At 38.2% G+C, this 23101-nt stretch overlaps 1 long non-coding RNA gene across 1 annotated transcript; it reads right to left on the bottom strand.

The window, feature by feature from the left end:
* Positions 1-11837: 11837 nt before the first annotated feature.
* LOC118805985 lies at positions 11838-12142 on the bottom strand. Its single transcript, XR_005007073.1, has 2 exons — positions 11980-12142; positions 11838-11873 (listed from the first exon to the last, which is right to left on the bottom strand). It is a non-coding gene; the product is annotated as an uncharacterized LOC118805985 (long non-coding RNA).
* Positions 12143-23101: the final 10959 nt, after the last annotated feature.

The following is a 23101-nucleotide window of genomic DNA, read 5'->3' as shown; positions in this document are numbered from 1 at the left end:
AAGTTCTTCTCTGTCACTGTCATCAACAATTTCATTGATTAGTTGTTTTGAGTAGTTTGAAAACAATCGTGCAAAAAGCCCTTTTAGAAAAAAAAAACAGTTTAGTCCATGTTAAAGTTGATTAATCCATGGTAATGAAAAAATACAGTAATCATGCTACATTTGTACCTCACTTGTGGAAGCAGGAACACTGTTGTATTTGCTCTCTCTTCCTGTATGACTCTATAAGCCTCTTCCCTGAAAGGCTTCCAGCGTTCCATGACTTCACCTCTGGGAGACAATCAAAAAGACCAGGAATTTGTGTTTGAAGCACCATGAGATAAATAAACTAAAACTAACTTCAGGATCACATGACTTCAGACAATGTCTCACGCACCTGTCAACGATCAAAGTCTCCTGAGTATTAACCTGTTTCACCTGTGCTTTTATCATGTGATCTGTTTAGCTGAGTATTTAAGCCCGGGCTATAGGTAGAGTCAGTGCGAGGTATTGTTTCCCAGCGAACTTACTGAGTGTTTATTTCTACCTGTATATTTCTGATTATCCAACCTTTGCTTCGTTCTTTGATTTGCCTCTTGCCTGCCCCTTTTGTACCGCTGCCCTATCTTTTTGATCTGTGTTTTTTGAACTTGCCTGCCTGTTTTTTGACCATGTCTTTTTGCCTTGTCCCTTTGGTTTTGTTCGCCTGTTGTTCTGATCATCATTGTGATCCTACTCTGCTTTTTGGTTTTGATCCCTACCTGTGTATTGACGACAAGCCTGCTTAGCGTTAATAAAACCTGTTTTAATCAGTTAATCCGCACGCATCTATATATATATATATATAAATATATATATATATATATATATATACAAACACAAGAATACCTACATTGTTTAAGGCCCTGAAAGTATTAGGAGATGGAAATATATGGTTAGTGTATGCAGTGCATTTAATAATATAAAAAACCACTCTCACGACCAATATACTGGACTGTTTGAATGGCTGTTTCCAAGACAGCTATATAGATGTCTGTAAAATACTCCAAATGTAACCTGAAAAGTAAACACTACATTATGGAAGAGCATTTAATTCATTTTAAAATATACAATTTTCAAATAAAAAATACTGAGTATTAATGAGTAATTATGTAAGTCTAAATATTAGCATATTTCTATCAGAACTTCTTGAACTGCTCACTCTGGACTTGTTTTTTTTTTCTTCGTAACTAACATTGTTGCGCGTTTATTACATATGACAAGGGTAGCATTGTCTGATACATTCCAAATATCTTCCTGTACCTTTTGTGTAAATGGCAGTAGGCTACCTATTTCTCCCAGCAGTCTTCGTTTGATGAGTGTGGGGCCAGCCCGTCAACATTCATCTAAGCAAGTGATCAGTTTAAAAACACTCTGCGCATATTTAACCCACTTTCAATAACCAGCTATGGGGCCCAATCACGTTGACCCTATTCTGACAGCAGCCAATAAAAAATAATAAATTTAGTCCAGATGTTCAGTAAACGTTGTTTACAGTATAGGCGTTCCTCCACAGCTAGCCACTGTTCCTCATTAGTTGTGGTAGCCACTAATAATAGCAAGGCAATATAATGAGTCAAGTGGAAAATGTAATAAAGGTTAAATTAGATACCCTGCCATTAGAGCAGAAATTAGAGATTAAACATTAGGGACCACCAATCAGAGGATTTCAACACCATTCAGTCTGGAAAGGACAAAACCTGCTCCTTCAATCCAGAATGGTTTAAGAAAAAAACATGGCTAACTGCGAATGTAGCTAAAAAACACTCTTCTGCTTTCCTTGTCTGCACTTGCTATGGTATAACTTGAATTCATTCATGGATTGGTGGACTTTGAGAGAAAGGTTTTTTGACAAGTTTGCTCAGATGAAAGATTGTTGTGCATCTTTTCTCTTCAAGCAGTGACCATCACTGGTGAGTCATTCTGCATTATTAAGGCGTGTCATTCCTAATGCCCAGAAAGCAGTGTGTTTCTCTGCTCTGATATGTTGCTTTGGATATGTATTTGCAGACCACAATGATCATGTCCTGCTAGATAACTTTGGATTTGTAATGCAATGCTGCATAACCAGGGTTTGTGAGATATAATGTCGTTATCATATCACTCCTAATCCTGTCTCCACTTCCACTAACTCCTGCACCATGTTACGTTAATTTGTGAGTTTGTGATTTCATTGATGGAGTGCGTTTGTGTTTGGATCAAGTTTGTGTGTAGTTTCATTGATGAGTCGGCTGCTGCCCCTACAGTTTATTGTTTCCCACCAGGGTCACAAAACAAAAACAAGACAAACTCTAAGTAGAGATCACAAGAAACGGTCACATTAACAATGTAAGTCAAAAGAACTGAACAAACACAGGAGTATAAATACACTGAGAACAAACAAGAAACACAAGGGAATAATAATGAGAGATTGCGAGACCACAGGTGAGACAGATAACAAGCAGGCAAGACAGGGGAGGAGTCAGGAACAAAAACAACAACAAAAGCACATGGCTAGGGACAGGTGACAGAGTGCCCTAGGGCAGGAATACAAAAGGTCATAGACAGACCAGGAAATCTATGACAATAAGTCAGTGAAAGATATCGTAACATCTTCAAGACATGTTAATGTTAAGTTTAGAGTGTTAGTTCTAGAGCATGTGTTCATGGAATTTATTCTATAAGGAATCGTCTAGTCCTCCATACCATGCGTTTATGCCTGTACAAGAGGAAGAACTGAGGGAGTCGGGGCTGCGGACACGAGGAGGGTCTAACTGCAGAACCGCAGTATTGCATTTTCAGACCCATACTGTCAGCGCCAGATATGATGTTACATAGTGGTCATGAGGCTTAGTACCTACTGCACGTTGCAAACAAGGAGGGCACAGAAGGCAGTACGTAACTTTTGTAGTTGTATTTATTTAGTCGTATCCATTCCACCCACTAGCTAGGACTCCCACAATTACACAATACCACCAGCATTAGGAGAGTGAAGGCTAACACAATCTTCCTCCAAGGCCTGTGATGCCAACCACCACATCTTTTTGAACTGGTGCTCATGCAACATCATTGTACAACTGAACACGCTTGGAGGAGAACGCTACCACCAGTTCTGTTACGTCAGCTATCAGATGCCTGCCCTGGCTAGCATCACACTGAGTGATGGGGGAGAGTGAGGGCTCTCCTACCCACCCACAGTGGGACAGCGAGGCCAATTGTGCTGTCTTAGACTCCTGGCCACGGATGGCTGTAAAATCACCGGGGATCAAATGCAACCTTCTAAAAATAGGGCCAAAGCTTTGACTGTTGCGCCACTTGGGAGCCACATAATGTTTCTAGAAATCCTTGAAAACTATGGCTGAGTCCCAAATGGCTCATAATGCACTATGTGAGTTATGAAGTTTTGGCTTATGCACAATAATAAAGCACGACATGTCTTGTAGGGAACTGTGCACATGTGGCTGAATCTCAAAAAAAGAAGTGAAAAAAGAGTCTGAGAGGGAAGGGAGGGCCTCGGCTTGAGCTAATGGGCATCCTCAGTCAACTTGTTTAGCTGTCGCAAGGCTGAGAGGCAGAGACAAAAACAGACAGCATGCTAGCTAAATGGTTTGCTGTTTCCTATTAGTTATGAAAAGCTATAGATCTGTGAGAATAACAATACAGAACACTGAAATATTGAAATAATGAGGTGCTCAATCCTGACCAAGAATTATGTTCACCTATCAAAGTTATTTCACTGTTGATTGAACCAATTTGTTAACAATAGAATATAAATTTGGCTTTCCATTTAGTAAATGTCTCTGTATCATCACTGCTACCCAAGGTATCTGCATCCTTATCTGACATACCATTGCAGCTGATTATCTATATCATGGCATATTTGGGACATCAATTCTCATTAAATAAAGAGTTCTGGGACTAATGAAGACCCTAGACTACAGCCCAATTACCAGGGCCTAGGCACACCCCTGACTTGTACACTAAACAAGTTGATGGCCATATTGATTTAGCTGCTCCGTTGAAATTGATTGTTGAATATTGGTTTAACACTGCTGGCATAAAAAAGCAAAGGATACTCGCTAGCATATAAAACTAAGTTGAGAACTTGTTTGATAGCACTAAGACTGACTACATTTATTATTAACAACTTTGTAGGGTTATCATTCCATGCGAGGATTTTGTTTCAAAATGTTCCACTGCCATATATGGAAACTAAGCTGCAAAAAACAGCCCATTTTGAATTTCTGTGATCTCATGAGAACCAGCTCATTTACATCTGTTCATCTATTAAATCTACAGCAGTTTAGTCCCACCCATTCATGCTGAAGTTATAAAGAGTGCTCTTTGAATCAGGCATAATACAATCAGAACAGAGTTAATTGATATATTTCAGTCTTAAGGACTGCAACAAAAACAGCCTGTTTGATTCTAAGGGCTAAAGAGAGGTTGGAAAATGGGCATGTAAAAATTAATTAATTTTGGTACAAAAAACACCCCATGTAAGTGGACGTCAAAGGAAATAGAACAAAATGTAGGAACATTTAAGATGTTAAATTGAATTCTTGAAGGGAAATAGCTTACTTTTAAAATGCTTGTGGTGATGATAGAAATGCATAGATCAGCTGATTAGATAATCTTTTAAGAAGTCTTATTTGCTAACTGTTAACGTTTATCTGGAAGCATTATGCTAACATGTTGCTCAGCAAAAATATTGGATTTAATGAACAATTTAATTAGAATTAAAACTGTTACTGAAACCAAAAAACTCTGAAGGATCTGAATAGTTTTGAAATAAAACAGTGTTTCTCAATCCCAACACACCAATTCAACTCATGAACTGATGATCAGATGATATAAAATGTAAAGCTGCCTACAAGATCCTGCTAAGGTGTAAGAATGTTAAAACATGAGGAATGAGGAATGGATTGTTGGCTCATTCATTGTATAATGGATTAATTACCACCCATTTGAAAGGTAACTTGACTTAACTGATGCCTGTTTTTTTTTTCCAAAAATTGTGTGTTTATCAGTGAGAAAACCCAAATTATATACAATATGAGAAATCCTTACGAAACAGCCTCTTCGAACAAATCTGATTCAGCTACTGGCTTGATGAGTTCTACCATTTTATCCATTGTTTCCCAAATCCTGCTATCATTTAATATACTGTGGGAAGAAAAAAAATATTGTTCGTTTTTTTTCCAAAATGTTAAATTATATGCAGATTAATTTCTGCATAGGCACACTGTCTCTTACTATTTGACATTAGTGCATCTAGATCATTGATCATTATATTAATCAATATTAGATATATTATTAGATATATATCTACCCACAGATATTTAATGTTGTGAAATCAAGGGGCTGTGAAGCTTCAGCTGACATTTCTTTAAGTAGTTAATGGTGGATTTTAAGGTCTGGTTTGGATCGCTGTTTCTTGACTGACTGTCACATTTTCTTCCAGAATTTTCTGATATTTAGTAGAATCCATTCTTCCATCTACCTAACTCAACAAACATGGGCTCCTCTAAGCCAGTGGTTCTCAACCCTGGTCCTGAAGTACCCCATGCCCTGCACACTTTAGTTTGCCCTGCTCCCAACCCACCTGATCCAATTAAGTCAATTAGCCAGCCATTCCTGTGCTGAATCGGGTGTTTTAGCACAGGGGATAATAATGTGCAAGGCAGGTGGTACTTCAGGATCAGGGTTGGGAACCCAGGGTTGGGTAGCTGGCTGAGGATCTGAAAATTAATATACAATAATAGATTTAAGCTTATTACCCATTGGCTTTGTCTCAGAGGAAATGAACTATAGTACAATTAAACTTACTCTTCTGCCTGTTGGACTTTCTGGGAAAATTCAGGAGATTCAGTGTATTCAAGAAATCTATCCCAGTAATAAGCACACACTCTAGCAGCAACACTACGAAAAAAGAAAGAAATGTTAGAGTTTGGTCTCTGTGTCTAAAGGATATTAATACACCAGACTACAGTGTTTGATGGGTTTCATTTATCAGCATTCCGTGTGTGATTATACAAAAACAGCACACAAGTGTTTTAACAATATGGACAGCATCCCTTTATTTTCATGATTATTTTTTGTTATTATGTATTTTGCAACATCTCAACATTGTCTTCTCGACTGTTAGTCTTCCTAACTGATTAGCTTAGATCATTAATGATTTATTGATCTGGTCACTGTCAAATATCTTATTCTAATTAGTCAAATTTCATCTCAAAAATGTGGGAAGAGATTTTTGCATTTTTGGTAAGTATCCAAATAATTTTTACACAGGTCTTTATTTGAAAAAAGAGGATTATTAATGAAATATCAGTACTGACAGAATCCAAATTATATGGCCAACATTAAAAGAGAAAGAAAAAGTAATCAAGTGTGATTTTCTTTTTTGTTGACAGTCCACTACTGAAAAAAGTTATTTTATCAGTCTTTTATAAGCCCTTAACAGTATAAATGTATGAACCTCATTCATAATCATTATGCTAAAATTCAGCTTCCCTGCCCACCACAGTAAGAGTTGAAAATAGGTGGGAAATCATTAGTGATATTTTGCTGATGCAACAATAAATATCAAAATTGTAATTTTAAATGATTAATTCGTCAATTACATTCAAGTGAACATGATCCTGACAAATGCTGCTCACCTTACTGATACAAGTAATTTGTCTTTCTCTTTCTGTCTCTCCACAGGCTCGAATTCAGCAGCCTTCTATCTGACTGCATCCACAACAGACTTTAGGCTTGGAAACATAAAGAATATTTGTTGTCATATTATAGCATGTGAGAAATCTTCACTACTAAACACTAGAGAACTTCAAAAGACAAAGTGAATATCCTTCTGGTCCTCTTCCCAAGACTTCAACCTTCCACCAGATAAGCTGCAACCATTCAGCCTACTCACGCTGTTTTTATTTTTCGATGCGAATGTTTCATTCGGTGCTCAGAGCAAAAACATACTGAACCTGCACCCTAGAGCTCTTTACATTCTTCCCCTATACTTCTCAGATCATCATTTTCTTTGTTTCACAATTTTCCTCTCTGGGTACTGTGTCCACATCACCCCAACCTCTACTTCACCCATCCTTCTCCCCCTTCTTGTTCCGTCAAAACTATCCCACCACAACTTCCCTCATGTTTTCTCTTTCTCTGGAAATTGCTTTTAGACAGTTGAGAGGGGGAGAATGACTCCATGTGTTTTTCTCCTCTTTCCCCTGATGACATTCTACAACTACTGCCATTAAGCAGTCCCACCACTTGACTGCTGTCCCCCATCCACAGTGCTCCAGACTTCTAGATCCTGCTGCCCTTCATCACATTCATCATTAACCTCTCCTTATGTACTCTCCTCTTCTACTAATCGGCATCTAAAGAAAACTAAGAACAACTGAGAGGAGGAAAGGTAGACAAAATTATACTAGATTCAGATATCTCTATTTGTTTTTAGATTTCACCTCTGAAAGAACTAACACAAGGTGTTCTTTAGGTAAATATAGATACATCAGCATCTGATCTATACAAGCTACCGCTTTTTAGTGCTTGTTCTTCTTCTCTTTTCCTTCCATACCGACTCTCATGGCTATCACTGCTTTCTGTACCATAACTAAGCTGATGACACCCAACTCAACCTCTGTTTCCCACTCAGACACTGTTTCTACTCCCATCACAACATCTCATCATGAATGGCAACCTGAAGCTGAATCCCATCCAGACTGGTCTGCTATACATCCCATTGTGTATCTTTGTATTTTGGTATTGGCACTGACTCCTTTTCCTGGCACCATCTTTCGTCATTGGTTTCTTTGGACTCTTATTCACAGTAATATAAATAGATAAAAACATGCTTAGCTCATGTTCAATTCAATGCTTAACTCGTATTCAATAAGGGTACAGGTTGGATCTGGAGAACCCCGTCCTGCACATTTTATAATTTTCCTGTTCTAAAACACCCACTTCAACTGAACAAGGAGCTGATTTGTTGCATCAGGTTTGTTGGGAACAGAGAAAAATGTGCTGAGCACAGGAGGCTGCAGGACCAAGGTTGGAAACCACTGAATTAGGAGAAAATATGCTGTTAGTTTGCTAGCAAAACAATGTTTTCAAAAGTTATGATCTTCACAAGTTGAATACTACTATTGAATACTACTTACCTTTCTTGTAGTTTTTGAAAATCAATATGTCTAATTTGTGAAATCACTTCTCCAGTTTTAAGAAGGTTCACTATGAATGTTTCCACAGTGCTGTTGGATACAAAGAAAGATAAATGTTAATATATCAAGTTAGATCAATCATTTTTTAACATCTTAAGTACTCACACTTGCAGAGGAATTCAACATATTTATTATTTTATTAAAAAAACTAAATTTCTCCAAGAAATTTGAACGGTGCAAAGATATTACCATTCATTTACTGTGAATCATGCCAATGTGCCAACTGAAACAAGACTAGTTGTCCAAATGTATTATAACTTTGGGGTATTTCACTCTAACAGAACACCAGCCCACCATTCCATTTACCGAGGCAGGGCACCACCAATCACAAATCTTAAATAAACCGCATTAGAACATAGAACTAAGTCTAGAAATGGTACATTTTTATTCACTGTTTCAGGCAGCCAGCAATAATACTCTATATTCTAATAAACTGCTGTATATTCAATATACATCTCTAATCCTGAAATGAAGTCGTTATCAAATGATTTCATAACTTCACAACTGAATTTGTTCTCTACACTTGTGTTTTGATTTCCTCCTTCTTTTGTGAAATCTCTCATTCACGCAAGAGAAAATATAGTAAAACTGACAGTATCTGCTCCCATCAAGATACTGTAAGTTATTTGCTGTTGATAACCAGCAACAGGTGATAGATGTACTATCCTGATCAAATCTGGTATCACAGATTACAATCATTCTGTGGAAAAGTCTTGCCAAAGATGTAAGGTAGAAAAAAATGAGGTAGGTCATCCATTCTTACCTGGTGGACAGAAGGTAACAAAGAAACTCCAAGGGATCATTTCTGACTGATGGAGCTCCAGGAAAGTAGTGTGACTCCACAGCTCTGTGAGAAACAAAGGAGTTTAAATAAGTGATGTTACTAAAGAAGCATTTAAAACTTAAAGTAAAACTAACTACATGTATTATAGGAAAACAACCTGAAAAGGAAGAGAAAGCTCTGTGTATATAATCCAACCTGCTGTCAACAGCACTGTTGGCACTGTTGCTGTTATTAGAGGTTATTACCAGTGACAATTCCTTTGGAATTTAACTCAAGAAGAAATCAACTGCAAGAGGAGCAAAATACTCACCCCCAGACCTCATTCCATTGTTCCTTTTGAATGGCCCCTTCTAATGTGTTCACAGCTCTGTTAAAGATATGAAGGGCTCTGGTTATAATCTTGTTTTAATGTAGGCTTGTACTTTCAGATACACATTAATTAAACATTAGCCCTTAGGATAACAAATGCATGATGCAATTACATATTACATATTTCACACTTGTAGATTATCAGCAATGAAAAAAGAGATATTCTGTCAAAATAGTGGATTCTGAACTTTCAATCAAAATAAGAACTTTTTTTGATTTTGTGTGTAGGTTAAATTTGATTTGATTGTCCTGTTTTATAGTGGTGCTTAACATTCTCACTTTGACCAGTGCCACAGCCTCTGCACAGATGAGAGATATTGGTTATGAACTTAAAATAGTGAGAATTTTTTTCTGTTAATTTGCTTTTAAACAGTCCACTTTTATTAATAAACTATGTTGCCACTTCACTGCAAAGTTAACTTATTGGCTTTTGTAGCTGAAAGTCTCTGTTCCTGTTCGGTAAACCAGAGATCCTGGGTGTAGTTGGTGGTGTAGTGGGTAACAACTCTGTCCTCCATGCTGCAGACTGGAGTTCTATCCCCTGCTTGGGCGAGAACCTTACTCTATACTGTCCATGTGCAAGATATCTAACTTTGACTACTTCTGCTTAAAAATAGTTCAGTTAAATTTCGGTCCACTGAAAAACCTCTAGATTGCTGATTAATGCCAAGTCATTATCTCAATTTACTATTTTAATATTTACTATGGCTAATAAAGCACAGGAAATCATCATTTTTTCATCATTTCAAATACATTTTAGAATAGATTTGTGAATGTATATTTCTTTGCTCTCTTTGCATACCTGTGTTAGGAACACTCAAAAGCATTTAGAGAACCAAGTTTAAAGTTAATTTCCTTACAAACTTCACAAGACCTACTCCTGTATTTACCACATATTGTTAGGAGCAACAAACTGATGAAGATGTTCACAGATGTGAGGCTCTGTCTGAACCAGTTTTGCCAGTTAGCTAAAGAATTGTTTCTTATGAATGTGTAGCTAAGAATGTGTTTCTGTGAGTCCACAGTTGCAGCTACTGTTGCTCTCACTGAATGTCTGCAATGACATTTGGAAACTGCGTTGACCTCATGGAAATTCTGGAAATGGAAAAAAAAAAACTTATACACATTATAAAACCACGATTAAATATTTCAATCATTTGACAGCCCTAATATAAACTGATATGTAGTTGAAGTAAAACAAAGTTTCAGATTTCAGAGTAACTGAACAATGAGGAAGAGATCTTACAGTAGATACTGTTGAACACCCTTCTCTGTTGCTAGAGAACGGATCATCTTTTGTAGGTCATCTTTGTAGAACAGAAGTAGTCTTCGGATGGTGCTGTGAAATAGAAACATCCATCATGAAGCATAAAGCTCAGATTTACACTATGCTGCGCTGTACCACTGTTGGAATAACCATTTTTACAGGATAAATACTTTCTTAACTTTCAATATAAGTTACTGGAATGATTTTATTCCAAGTCTTTTTGGACCATTTCAGTTGATCCATTTATCATGAAATTTTTCACACAGTACAAAGGACAGCTGATGTTTTCAAATTAATTTAAAAAATGTAAATCGACAAAAATTGAGATACAAAATTTATTCAGACAGTGGTAATATACTAGTACAATTCTATTCTACTAGAACTAAATTTAGAATAGAATTATGGATGCATTCAAATTCCACTTTTCAAAACTAAATGCACCAGTTGCATTTTAAATTGCATTAATTTTTCAATTCCAGTCAGTAGTTAATGTTTAATGTTTAAGTGGCTAACTGGAGTACGCTTAGCAAAAATTAGCATGTGAAGCTGTCATGACATCGATCAATATCTATCATGATAATAACCTGTATTAGTAACATGACACTGTTATATTACTGAACAAAATCTGTTATCTGATATCCTTCATGCCATTTTTAAGGAATGGTTATGTCAAGGCTATATCGCAGGGTTCAAGTAAAACATCACCATGGTTTCTTTGGGAGAGTTTGTGAAATGTTTAGCATAAACTCATGTTATAAGTAACGTGCTATGTCTCTTTTCACATTTTGTGAATGGAACTGGGAGGTTGGGGGAGGTGAAGGCAGAACATTTAAACAGAGCTAAACTGTCTACAGCTGTAACGAGCTAGTATCCCTGGAAGCGTTGTTGACGGCTATTGAGACCAGTCAGAAGGGAGCGACAAGCATGGCAGAGCTCATGTTCAGTACTTTGAGCTACACTGAAAAAGTGAAAAACTATACTATAAAACAATTTTATCATTTTCTTAGTATTAATTGCAATGAATTATCTATCATCAATTGGTCTTTAAGTTTGGGTTGTAACACAGTTATTTTTTAAAATGTTCCTCTTCATCTAAATTCAGCAGGTTGGACTTACCGTGCTGCTACAATCATATCATCCTGCACTCTACTCCCTCACTTTACCTTGTTCCTCTACACTGATTCTGTTTGCTGTCTCTTTGAAAGAATTCCAGTGACCTTGGATTGCAATTCTGTAAAAAAAAATAAATAAATAAAAATCAATGGAACGATTAATCATTAATATTCTGCTTTAATTCAAGCAGTTTAACAAAATTGGGTCAACTATTTAGTTTTTACCTGGTTGTTCTCAGCTGGTTTTCTCTCACCATTCTTTCAGTTACATCTCTGACTTTGTCCAACCAGTTCAAAAACACTTGGGCCCCAAATTCCAACATTTTTTCAACATTTTCATAATCTTTCTCTGACATCTTAAAACTCTCCCCTCCTTCAAAAAACAGCATAAATCATGCATCTTTAACTTATATAATGTAATAACACATTTAATTAAGAAATGTAAGAAACAGTAAACAGTCTTTCTCGCCATGAATAATGTCATGTTGCCCAGTCCTTCTGATATCATTCTATCACCTTCTTGCAATGCACATTAATAGGTGTGAGAGAGAGAAAGAGAGAGGAAGAGAGAGAGACAGAGAGAGAGGGGAAGAGAGAAAGGAAGAGAGAGAGAGGAAGAGAAAGAGAGAGAGGAAGAGGAAGAGGAAGAGAGATGGGGTGGGCAGAGAGAGGAAGAGAGAGACAGAGAAAGAGAGAGAGAGACAGAGAGAGGGGAAGAGAGAAAGGTAGAGAGAAAGAGGAAGAGAGAGAGAGACAGAGAGAGAGAGGAAGAGGAAGAGAGATGGGTGGGCAGAGAGAGGAAGAGAGAGACAGAAGAAGAGAGAGAAAGAGAGAGAGAGAGCGAGAGAGAGACAGAGAGACAGAGGAAGAGAGAGACAGAGAGAGAGGGGAAGAGAGAAAGGTAGAGAGAGGAAGATAAAGAGAGAGGAAGAGTGAGAGAGAGAGGGAGAGAGAGGGGGCGGGGGGAGAGAGAGAGAGAGGGCGGGAGGTGGGGAGGGATCAGATCAGGCCTGTCAGCTTAAACAACGACAGCGCGACATAATCACTGCTCAGAGTTGAAGATCCTGTATTAGACTAGATTTCTTGTATCACAGCCGTAAATGACCGTTTATCTCCAAACAGCAGCTAAACTAGGGTGTATAAACAGTAAGCTGTGGGCTGTGGGCGACCCCTGTTAACTAAAGTAGCCGAAAGGCACTTAATAAATAAACACAACAGATTTCAAGTCTAATAAACAGAAGCATTATAAAAAAAGATAACCGTAAACACGCTACCTGTTTAGCTCAGATCAGCTAGCTCAGCTAACGCTGCCTCAGGCTGAAGTCGAGTTGTGAGAGCAGATCTCAGCAGTTTTGTGTTTGGTCGCTGATAATAATGCTGTTTTCTTCAGTTCATGTGAAAATTAATACAGATGACTCTTTGGACAAGGTCTGTTCCTCGTGTGAGCTGGTTAAGTCCTCCTCTGTCTTTCTCCACAAAACTGGGCATCTCTGTAGTGTTTTTCCTGGCAGAGCTGCTGTTTTTTGATTGGTGAATCTTTTAAATTTAACCGCGCTTCGTTCATATTGGTTTCTGAGCAGATACACTTATAATTTATTTTTACTCTGTAACGTTATACAGTAATGAAGCAAAAGTATTTCATTAAAAATTTACTCAAGTAAAAGTACTATAATTTAATTCTACTCAAAAAAGTACCGTTACAGGAAAAACTGTACTCAATTACAGTAATGAGAGTAAATCTAATTTGTTACTTGCACCTCTGGTCCTGACCACTGAAGAACAGGGTAAAAGGTAACAAAGCATTCAGAGAAACAGATGGACCTCAGTCTGTAATTGTAGAACTACATCTGCATCTATATAGTAAGTGGAACTGATAAAATAGACAATGAGTGTAGAAACAAGTAGGTGGTCATAATGTTATGCCTGATCGGTGTATATATAATGCAGCTCTGGTCTGCCTCAGGGTAGGGCTGTATAAAATTGAGTTGGTCCTTCAAAGCCTGTAACTGTAACTCTGCCCAAGATTCTTCTGAAAAACTTTACAATATGCCTCAGTATGTTTATAAATCTGAAAACGTGTCCAATTTCCCAAGAGACTGGTGGAAAGAGTGAATTCTTACTCATTTCTCAAACCTAAGACACTCAGGAGATATGGAAGATCTCAGTTAATGGAGAAGAAGGACATTACCAAACTAGGAAATAGCACTTTCAAAAAAAGAACTGATAACTAAACATTTTGTTGCCTAAGAAGTTGGCATCAGTGCTGCTATGGTGGCTGAATTAGCACCCACCCAACGCTGGAGTAGCCAGCCATTTTGGGACACCTTGAATACCAGGGAGAGTTTTGCACACTGCTTAAGTGTCAATTTACGTTACCCAGGTGGCACTTTCTGTAAACATACCTCATTTTATGCCTCTTTAAAAATGTATATTTTTCTTTGGTGTATTCATCAAAGTGCTTAACCTTCAAAAATTTTTATTTTCCCACCTCAGGCTGTCAAAAGAGATACTATATGAGAAGGCAAAGTTAAGCATGTCCATTAATCATGTTAATCATGTCCATTTCATATATATATACACACACATACATACCCACACACATATGATGCAAGTGAAATTAAAATTTTTAACACATAGGTACCAGGAATAATGGGTAAAAATCTCTCCCAAACAGTGTGAAAAGCTGGTAAAACCTACACCTACAGAATTAAAGCTGTTGAGCGGATCCACCAAGTAATGGTCTAAATGTGTTCACTACTTTTACAAGCAGCATTTTACAGTTTATCCAGTTTTTTTAAGATATACTGAGAAATAATGAATTTTAACTTTGAAAATGTACTTCAAGGACATACTGGTTTCCAATAAAAATCCTGGCTGAAACAAACTGTATTAGTGTCATTTGTAATCCAGATGAATCTACTATACACACATTGTTGATATTTCTATATACAAATACATACACATAAGTATATGCCTGAGACTAATAACAATTTATCTGAAGTAGGATGTACATAAAATTAGCTTCTCTATATATCTTCTTGTACAAATTGACTGCCAGAGAAAATAAATGAATAGTGCTATACAAATTTGTGATTTTCTTTCGATTAGAACAAAGAAATTAGGTGAAACAAAGGCAATTGGTTGTCATATGTAGCTGATTTGCGTACTACAATGCCACATAACAATCAGATATCAGTGTGACTAACTAGAGACGCATTTGACTACCAAGTGTAAATGCATGTAATTAACACCTTAAAATCCCAGGCATATTATTCAGTAACCACAGGGACTTCAATGCAAACTGGCTGAGCTACATTCTGAGCAGTAATACACGGCAGTTCATAATGAAAGCTGTGAAACTTTGGTCTTAAACCTTGGTCTTAAATCTTAAAAATACTGCCTTTAAAGCATCATCGCTGCCCAAACCTATTCCTGTTTCCCCAACTAGAGCTTTGTACTCTAACACGTAAGTCTCAAACTAAAATCTTTTGTCATTTACACACTTACTGTAGCATGCTCAGCCTATATCTTCTTTCTCATGGAAAATTATAAGAATAATTCTAGATTATTATTGAACACAAGTTCTAAATTAACTAAGAACCAAACAGTTACTGAATCCCAGATGCCATCAGCCTATAGCAGCAATGATTTCACGAATTTCTTTAGTGCTAAAAAAAAAAAAAAAATTTGGCAGAAAATTCTGAACGCACAGTTAAACTCTACAAACTTACTGCCTTATAATGCCAATCTAGATCTTGAGAATATTGTTACTACTACAGAGAGGCGAGAATCGTTTACCTTATTTCAACAAAATGAAGTAGTTAAATTTATTTCCTCCGCAAAACCTTCTACTTGTATATTAGATCAGATTCCTACAGGTTTACTCAAATAAATTTTGCCAGAAATAACCTAAAAATAAGCATATGCTGTCAATAGTAAACTCCTGTCTTAGGCTTGGCTATATCCCAAAAGCTCTTAATCTAGCAGTAATTAGACCTCTGATTAAGAAAGCTAACCTTGATCCCTTTGAACTATCAAATTATAGATCTATCTTGAATCTTCCCTTTATATCAAAGATCTTGGAAAACGTTGTGGCAAAACAATTAAGTTCCTATTAACAATTAAGTTCCTATCAATATACAGAGACAGCACTAGTGAAAATTGTAAATTATCTTTCATTATTCCCTGACCAAGGAAATGTATCTTTGCTAGTCCTCGTTGATCTTAGTGCAGCATTTCACACGATAGACCACTCTATCTTACTAGATAGAATAGAAAACCTTGTAGGGGTAACAAGAATAGCTGGCTCAAATCATTCCTGACTGATCGCTGTCAGTTTGTAAATGTAAATGGTGAATCATCTGTTCTTGCAAAAGTAAAGTATGGTGTTCCACAAGGCTCTGTTTTAGGACCTACATTGTTCACATTATATATGCTAAAACTGGGTACCATTATCAGTAAACACAGCATGAATTTCTACTGCTATGCCGATGACACACAGTTATACAGTATATATCAAGCTAACCAGATGACAACCTTCAACTTAGCAAGATGGAGGACTGTATAAAAGACATAAAAGACTGGATATTAAGTAACTTTCACCTACTTAACTCAGATAAAACAGAGGTTCTGCTTTGAACCTCCAATCAGAAGTTCTCTAGTCAGAAGGACGAGTGTCATTACTGCCATAAAACTGGTCATTTTGCAAGAGATTGTCGTAAGAAACAGGCAGATATTCACAAAAGGAGTACAAAGATGAGGGACAGCATTGTAGTCAGTTCTTCTGAGGGGTTTTCACAGGAGAATACAACAGGGAAGTCTGTCCAGGGTATTTCACCAGACCAGTTGTCTATGCTTATCAAGGCAGTGCAAGGATTTACAGAGGTGTCAACAGCTCCGCCTGCCCCAGCTTTGAACTAATTTGCCCAGCCGCTTCTGCCCACCTGTGTGCTATCAGTAAGGTTTTTGAAAACCATCTTTTTTGTTGATGTTCAAATCAGGAAACAGGATTTTTCATTTCTTGTAGACACAGGGGCTCAGGTTACCACTCTTTCTGAAACAGTCTGTATATCTTTAGGAGTACCTTTGACAGATAGACACATCACAGCTGAGGGACTAGGTAATGCTGGTATTTTCTTGACTCTATCTGCACCCATAGATGTTAGTCTAGGACCGAAAAATTGAACTGTTCTTTATCTATTAATGCTGATTCTTGTATTTGGAACATTGCCTCTTTAATGCAGTCTGATTTGGCTGATCAGCCCATTTGGTCTAATGATAAGGATGATTGTGGTCTTCTAGATATGGAACCAGTTGTACTTACAGGTTGTCAGCCTCCTTGTACTAAGCAATATCCCATTAATAAAGAAGTTTTGCAGGGTGTTAGGCCTATAATAGATCAGCTTGAGAAAAGAGGTATCTTGGTCAAAACATAGTGTATCCAACAGTCCTGTGTGGCCAGTTCCTAAAGCTAATGGAACTTGCCAGCAAATGGTAGACTACAGTGTAGCCAATCAGCATATTGACAAGCTGACTCCATTGGTTGCTGACCCATCCACCATCTTTGATGGCATTCCCACAGCACAGTGTTTTTTCTGTTGTTGATATGGCCAAAGGTTTTTGGTCAATTCCATTAGCATCACAAAGCCAGCCATGGCTTGCTTTCACTGTGCGGGATGTTCAGTGCAGTGGACTCGTTTGCTGCAAGGGTTTCACAATAGCCCCAGTATTTACTATCAGGCTCTCGGAAATCATCTCTCCCAGGCAGAACACATTTTGCAGTCCCCTGTTATTATTCAGTATGTTGATGATGTATTGTTGAGTAGTAAGAATGAGGAAACACATGACAAAGACGTGAAGGCACTTCTTGATTTTTTGGCTGGCAAGGGACACAAGGCCAGTCGAGACAAAGCTCAGTTGTGTTGTTCTGGTGTGCAATATTTGGGACAATGGGTCAGACAGGGTTCTTGAGGAATTTTGCCTGCCAGAAGCTCTGCAATTAATGTAATGTCATTGCCAACCACAGTGCACAAATTGCAAGCTTTCTTAAGTGTATGCATCTACTGTAGACCTTGGATGGATTCTTATGCTGCGATTTCACAACCACTATAAGATCTGCTCAAAGATAACCCTGGGCAACATGACCCTGTTGCACACACAGATGATACAACTGCTGCTTTGTTGAAATCAGCCTTGATATCTACACCGGCTCTTGGCCTTTGTGATCCAAACAAGCCCTTCACTGTCTTTGTACATGAAGATTGTGGTTTTATGACGTCCTGTCTGACTCAGGAACATGGTGGTTTCCTGCGTCCAGTAGCTTATCATTCAGCTAAATTAGATGCTGTGGCATGTGGAATGGGTCCATGCTTAAGGGCAGTACAGGCTACCTATCTGGCACTGTTAGCATTTGCGCCATGAACGCTAAAACAAATAGTCACAGTCAAATGTCCTCATTCTGTGTTAGCACTACTCAATAATGGCCACGTGTTGACAGTAACAGCCTCCAAATGGGGCAACTTGCTTGCACTTTTGTCAGCTCCTAATGTTGGAATTCAGAATGCACCCATGAACAACCCTTCCTCTTTTATGATGTCCTCTCTGACTGATGCTAATGAGGAGGGGGACGATCATGATTGCATTGAATTATCCAACTCTCATCCTGTTTTTAAGGATGCCCCTCTTGATAATCCTGATTGGATTCTTTTTAGCTTTCAAACTTCAGCTGGTTTACTACTACTATTGACCTGATTCTGAGCTGCCTGTACTGCTTGTGTTAGTGTTTGACAGTAGTTAAGAAAAGTGCATCTGACAATAAATGCACATCTGCTTTATAGAGATCAATCACACCTGGAACCAGCATTGGTCTACCTGCCACAACTTAATAAGGACTAAGCCCAACGGTTTTGTTGCTAGTTGCCCTTATGCTACAAAGCACCACAGGCAAAGCTGCAGTCCATTTTACTCCCTGACAATGGAGTCAGCCGTTCTTTGATGACATGGTTTGCACGCTCTACCTGTCCTGAAGCTTGTGGTCTGTATGGACAGTGAAGTTTCCAGTTCACGTTCAGAAGTTTACAGACTGCCTGCACTACCTGTCCAGTAAAGTCAGTACCTTCATCAGACTCAATTTGCTCAGGAAGTCCCCATCTAGGAATAAAATCCTGCACCAGCATTTTAGCAATGTGTGCCCTTGGAAGTTGGGTAACCTTCAATCCAGTGAGAAAATGTATACACTATGATCAAAACATCTTGTTTTCCTTTGAATTTGGCAGTGTGATGTTGTCTACCTGTAAATGGCAAAATGGACCTGGAGGTGACACTGTGTTGAAAGCAGGAGTTTGCATCTGATGTGCAACATTGACTTGATTACAAGCATTTCTGCAGAAGTAAAGACTCAGAAGCAGTAGAACCTAGCTCACTAATGGCGAGTTTTTGGTAGAAGTGAAACAACGAACATACGTTCAATTTTTCATACAATGGAATGGGACTATTTTTCATCAAGACAAAATATGAAAATGAAGTCTTATGCAGATGTAGATGCGGTGATCATGTTCAGTATCACCAACTTTATGCAGATATTGCATGGAGAACAAGCCAAGGGGGAAGTCATGTACCAAGCATTTCCTCAGATAACCCAAGAGATAATGTTTTTTTCCCATCTCTTTTCACTTACTAGAATGCAGCTTTTTTGGAACTAGTCTATGTGTTTCCCTCAACCTGTGAGTGTAACTGGAGGAATCTCAGGGGCAGCACATCTGATCTCCAATTGTGACACATGCTCTGTCTTACAAGCTCATACCAGTAAACCGGTCAATATTTCCCTCTTGTCATAATGTTACTGTTCCAATGATCAGTAGCTGTTGTGTTCCTGATGAGAAGATATGTGACACCACTTCACTTCCGATAACAAACATTTCTGAACTTACTACCCGCAATAGCCTTCCTGCATCTTTGCAATATTGCTAAATTAAGAAATACACTGTCTCTACAGGATGCAGAAAAGCTAGTTCATGCATTTATTACCTCAAGTCTAGATTACTGTAATGTCCTGCTGTCTGGATATTCCAGCAAAAGCCTTATCAAGCTTCAGTTAGTCCAGAACGCTGCAGCCAGTGTCCTCACAAGAACCAGAAAGTTTGACCATATCAGCTCAGTTTTATCAAACCTACACTGGTTGCCTATTTAATTTCGTATTGATTACAAAATTCTTTTACTGACATATAAAGCTGTAAACAAACTTGCCCCACAGTACTTGAGTGAACTTCTCTCATACATGAATGAAGGGTAAAATAATTTTTGAAAAACATACGTTACCAAACGGTCGAATTGTCTCTTTAGGGTAAAAGTGTCTATGCTAAGCTAATGTAACTAGAACTGACTTCTTGCTTTGAAATAAAAATCTCTGATCATTCATTTTTGTTAATGTGATACATTTATTGTTATTCCATTGAATATATTTAATCAGAATCAAATTTATTGGCCAAGTATTTTAACACACACAAGGGATTTGGTTCTGGCTGTTGGTGTCTCTCTAACAAACTGATGTGTGGTATACTAACATATTACTAGACATATTACGTATAACTAATAACAGTACACGGTTTGTAACTTTTTTGTGTTTACAAATAATAGATGGACACTAAAATATTTTGTGTTGCAAGACCACGGACTGTCCTAGCCCTCATACCAGAAAATCCTCAAGAGTCTGATGTTGCTCTGAGTGATGATGATGACCAAATAGAGGATCCTGATTATTTGCCCACACAAGCAGAAGAGTCTGTAGAAACATCTTTTGAATCCATGGATGACAAGGACATTGCCTCAATAAGTTCATCTTCTAAACCACCACCCCATAAGAAGAAGACAAAAGGGAAAAACTCCCTAAAAACAGTTTCCTTAGAGGGGCCACAGGACACCAGTGACCCTTTACCCCCAGGCCTAAACAAATCTGGAAACATGAACACATTGAAACATTCCAGGTTCCTGATTCAAGATTTGAGCCCCCTGATGCTGTAAAGTCACCCTTCCAGTACTTCGAAACACTCTTCACTGACAAGATGATTGAACATATTGCTCAACAGACCAATCTATACTCTGCCCAAGAGTTGGGGGATCCAATCAGGACTAGTCCACAAGAGATTGAAGATTTCTTGGCAATACTACTCTTCATGGGTGTTTTCAGCTTCCCATCTATTGAAGACTACTGGCACCATGAGTCACGATTCAGTGTGATATCATGCTGATATCATGCTGAGGAAAAGATTCAGGCTGTTACGTCGGTTCATTCATTTCAATGATAATCAATAGTGGAATGACAGTCCAGACCGATTTTTTAAAAATCCGCCCCCTGTTTGAGATGCTTCGTGAGCAGTGCCTCCTCATCCCATCTACTTACAAGCACAGTATTGATGAGGTCATAGTGGCATATAAAGGCACAAGGGCTGGCACTCTTTGCCAGTATATTGCCAACAAACCAGACAAGTAGGGCTTTAAATTGTTCTGCCGGGCCAGTTCATCTGGAATCATCCATGACCTACTGCTCTATCACGGGGCATCCACATTTTTCAATATTGCCCTAAGTGAGCAGGAGCAAGAGCTGACTCTAGGGGCCAAACTGGTGACAGTGTTGTGCAAAACCATGACGCAACCACAGCTGTCAGTTGTCTTCTGTGACAACTACTTCACTAGCTTCAAGTTGATCCAGAACCCCTGCATGCAAACTTGGGTGTCAAATGCATCGGCACTGTCCAATCAAGCTGCAACAGTGGTATACCCTTGATTACAGACCAACAGCTGAGGAAGAAAGGACGTGGAGCTTTCGATTACAGGTCTTCTGATGGGGTGATTGCAGTGAAATGGTTTGACAACAAATGCGTCAACCTTCTGAGCAAAGCTTATGGGATCACACCTCTTTCCACTGTCAAACGGTGGAGCAAAGTTGACAATACAAAGATTGCTGTCCTTTGCCCATCACTTATTCATACCTACAATGAGCATATGGGAGGCATTGATCTTTCTGACATGCTGGTGCACATGTGCAAGACCCCTGCCAAGTCAAGGCTTTCCACTGTTTGGATACATCCTTGACCTGTGTGTCTCAAACTCCTGGCTGGTCTACAAGAGAGATTGTGACCTACTGAAGGAGAAACCAATGCCTCTCAAAAGGTTCCGCCTGGCAGTTGCCCACACTTTGAAGCAAGTCAACAAAACAGCATCCAAGGTTGGCCAACCAGCATCCTCCTCTCCACCACCGATGTCTCAGAAGAAACACTACATCCCACAACCCACACAACCACAACCAGATGTGCGTTATGACAACTGTGGACACATGCCACTTCATAATGTCAAGCGGGGGCGGTGCAACTTCTGTCCAAAGGGTGTGTCAAGATGGAAGTGTGAGAAATGCAACATTTTCTTGTGTCTGATTGCAAACCAGCAATGCTTCATAGCATACCACAAAAAATAAACTGGATCCAATGCTGAAAAACCATTAGTGCTGTTGCACCACCACGCAGATGAGTAAATATGTCTAAAAAGTCACAAAAGTTAACAAAGTTAGCATGTAATTGCAATTTATTATTATTATTATTATTATTATTATTATTATTATTATTATGTTCTGATTGTACTACAAAGATGTCTCAGAAGAAACACTACATACCATGACCCTCACAACCACAACCAGATGTGCTTTATGACAACCATGGACACATGCCACTTCACAGTGTTTTCTTGATGTGTAAATCTGTTTAAAAAGTCACAAAAGTTAACAAAGCTAACAAAGTTAGCATGTTATTGCACTTTAATGTATTTCTGGTTCATGTTCTGATTTTGCCACAGAGTGCCATCTCAACCATTTGGTAGAGGTGTATATTTTAAAAACTGTGGGGTCTTAAAAAAAAACAAAAACACCAGTTGTTTTTATTATTGCCCCAAACAAATAAAAAATACAAAAACAAAAAAAATTCCTTTGCTTTTTTCTTGGTGAGGACATTAAAGGGTTAAATCACAAGGTGCTGGCTTAGTACCTAGAATTAATAAAGTTACATCGGGGGGAGAGCCTTCTCATATAATAACAATCTTCCTGTCATTGTTCGGGACTCAGACACAGCCTCAGTCTTTAAGTCTAGGCTAAAAACTTAGTTTTCCCTGTTAGATAAAAGGTGCAGATCTGGGGGTTCATGGACATAGAATACCCACCATGGAGCTTCACGCTGTATAACGCTGTGCAAACCTCACCTGCATGAACTGACCCTCCTGATAATGATGATGCTGCTGCATAAACTCACATTATTTAATTTACCACTGCTCCACTTCCACCTGGATGCTATATATATATATATAT

The sequence above is a fragment of the Colossoma macropomum genome, unplaced genomic scaffold (genome assembly GCF_904425465.1).
Source record: "Colossoma macropomum unplaced genomic scaffold, Colossoma_macropomum, whole genome shotgun sequence".
Taxonomy (NCBI): Eukaryota; Metazoa; Chordata; class Actinopteri; order Characiformes; family Serrasalmidae; genus Colossoma; species Colossoma macropomum.
Note: the sequence above shows the minus strand (reverse complement) of the source record. Positions and strands in the feature narration are given on the sequence as shown.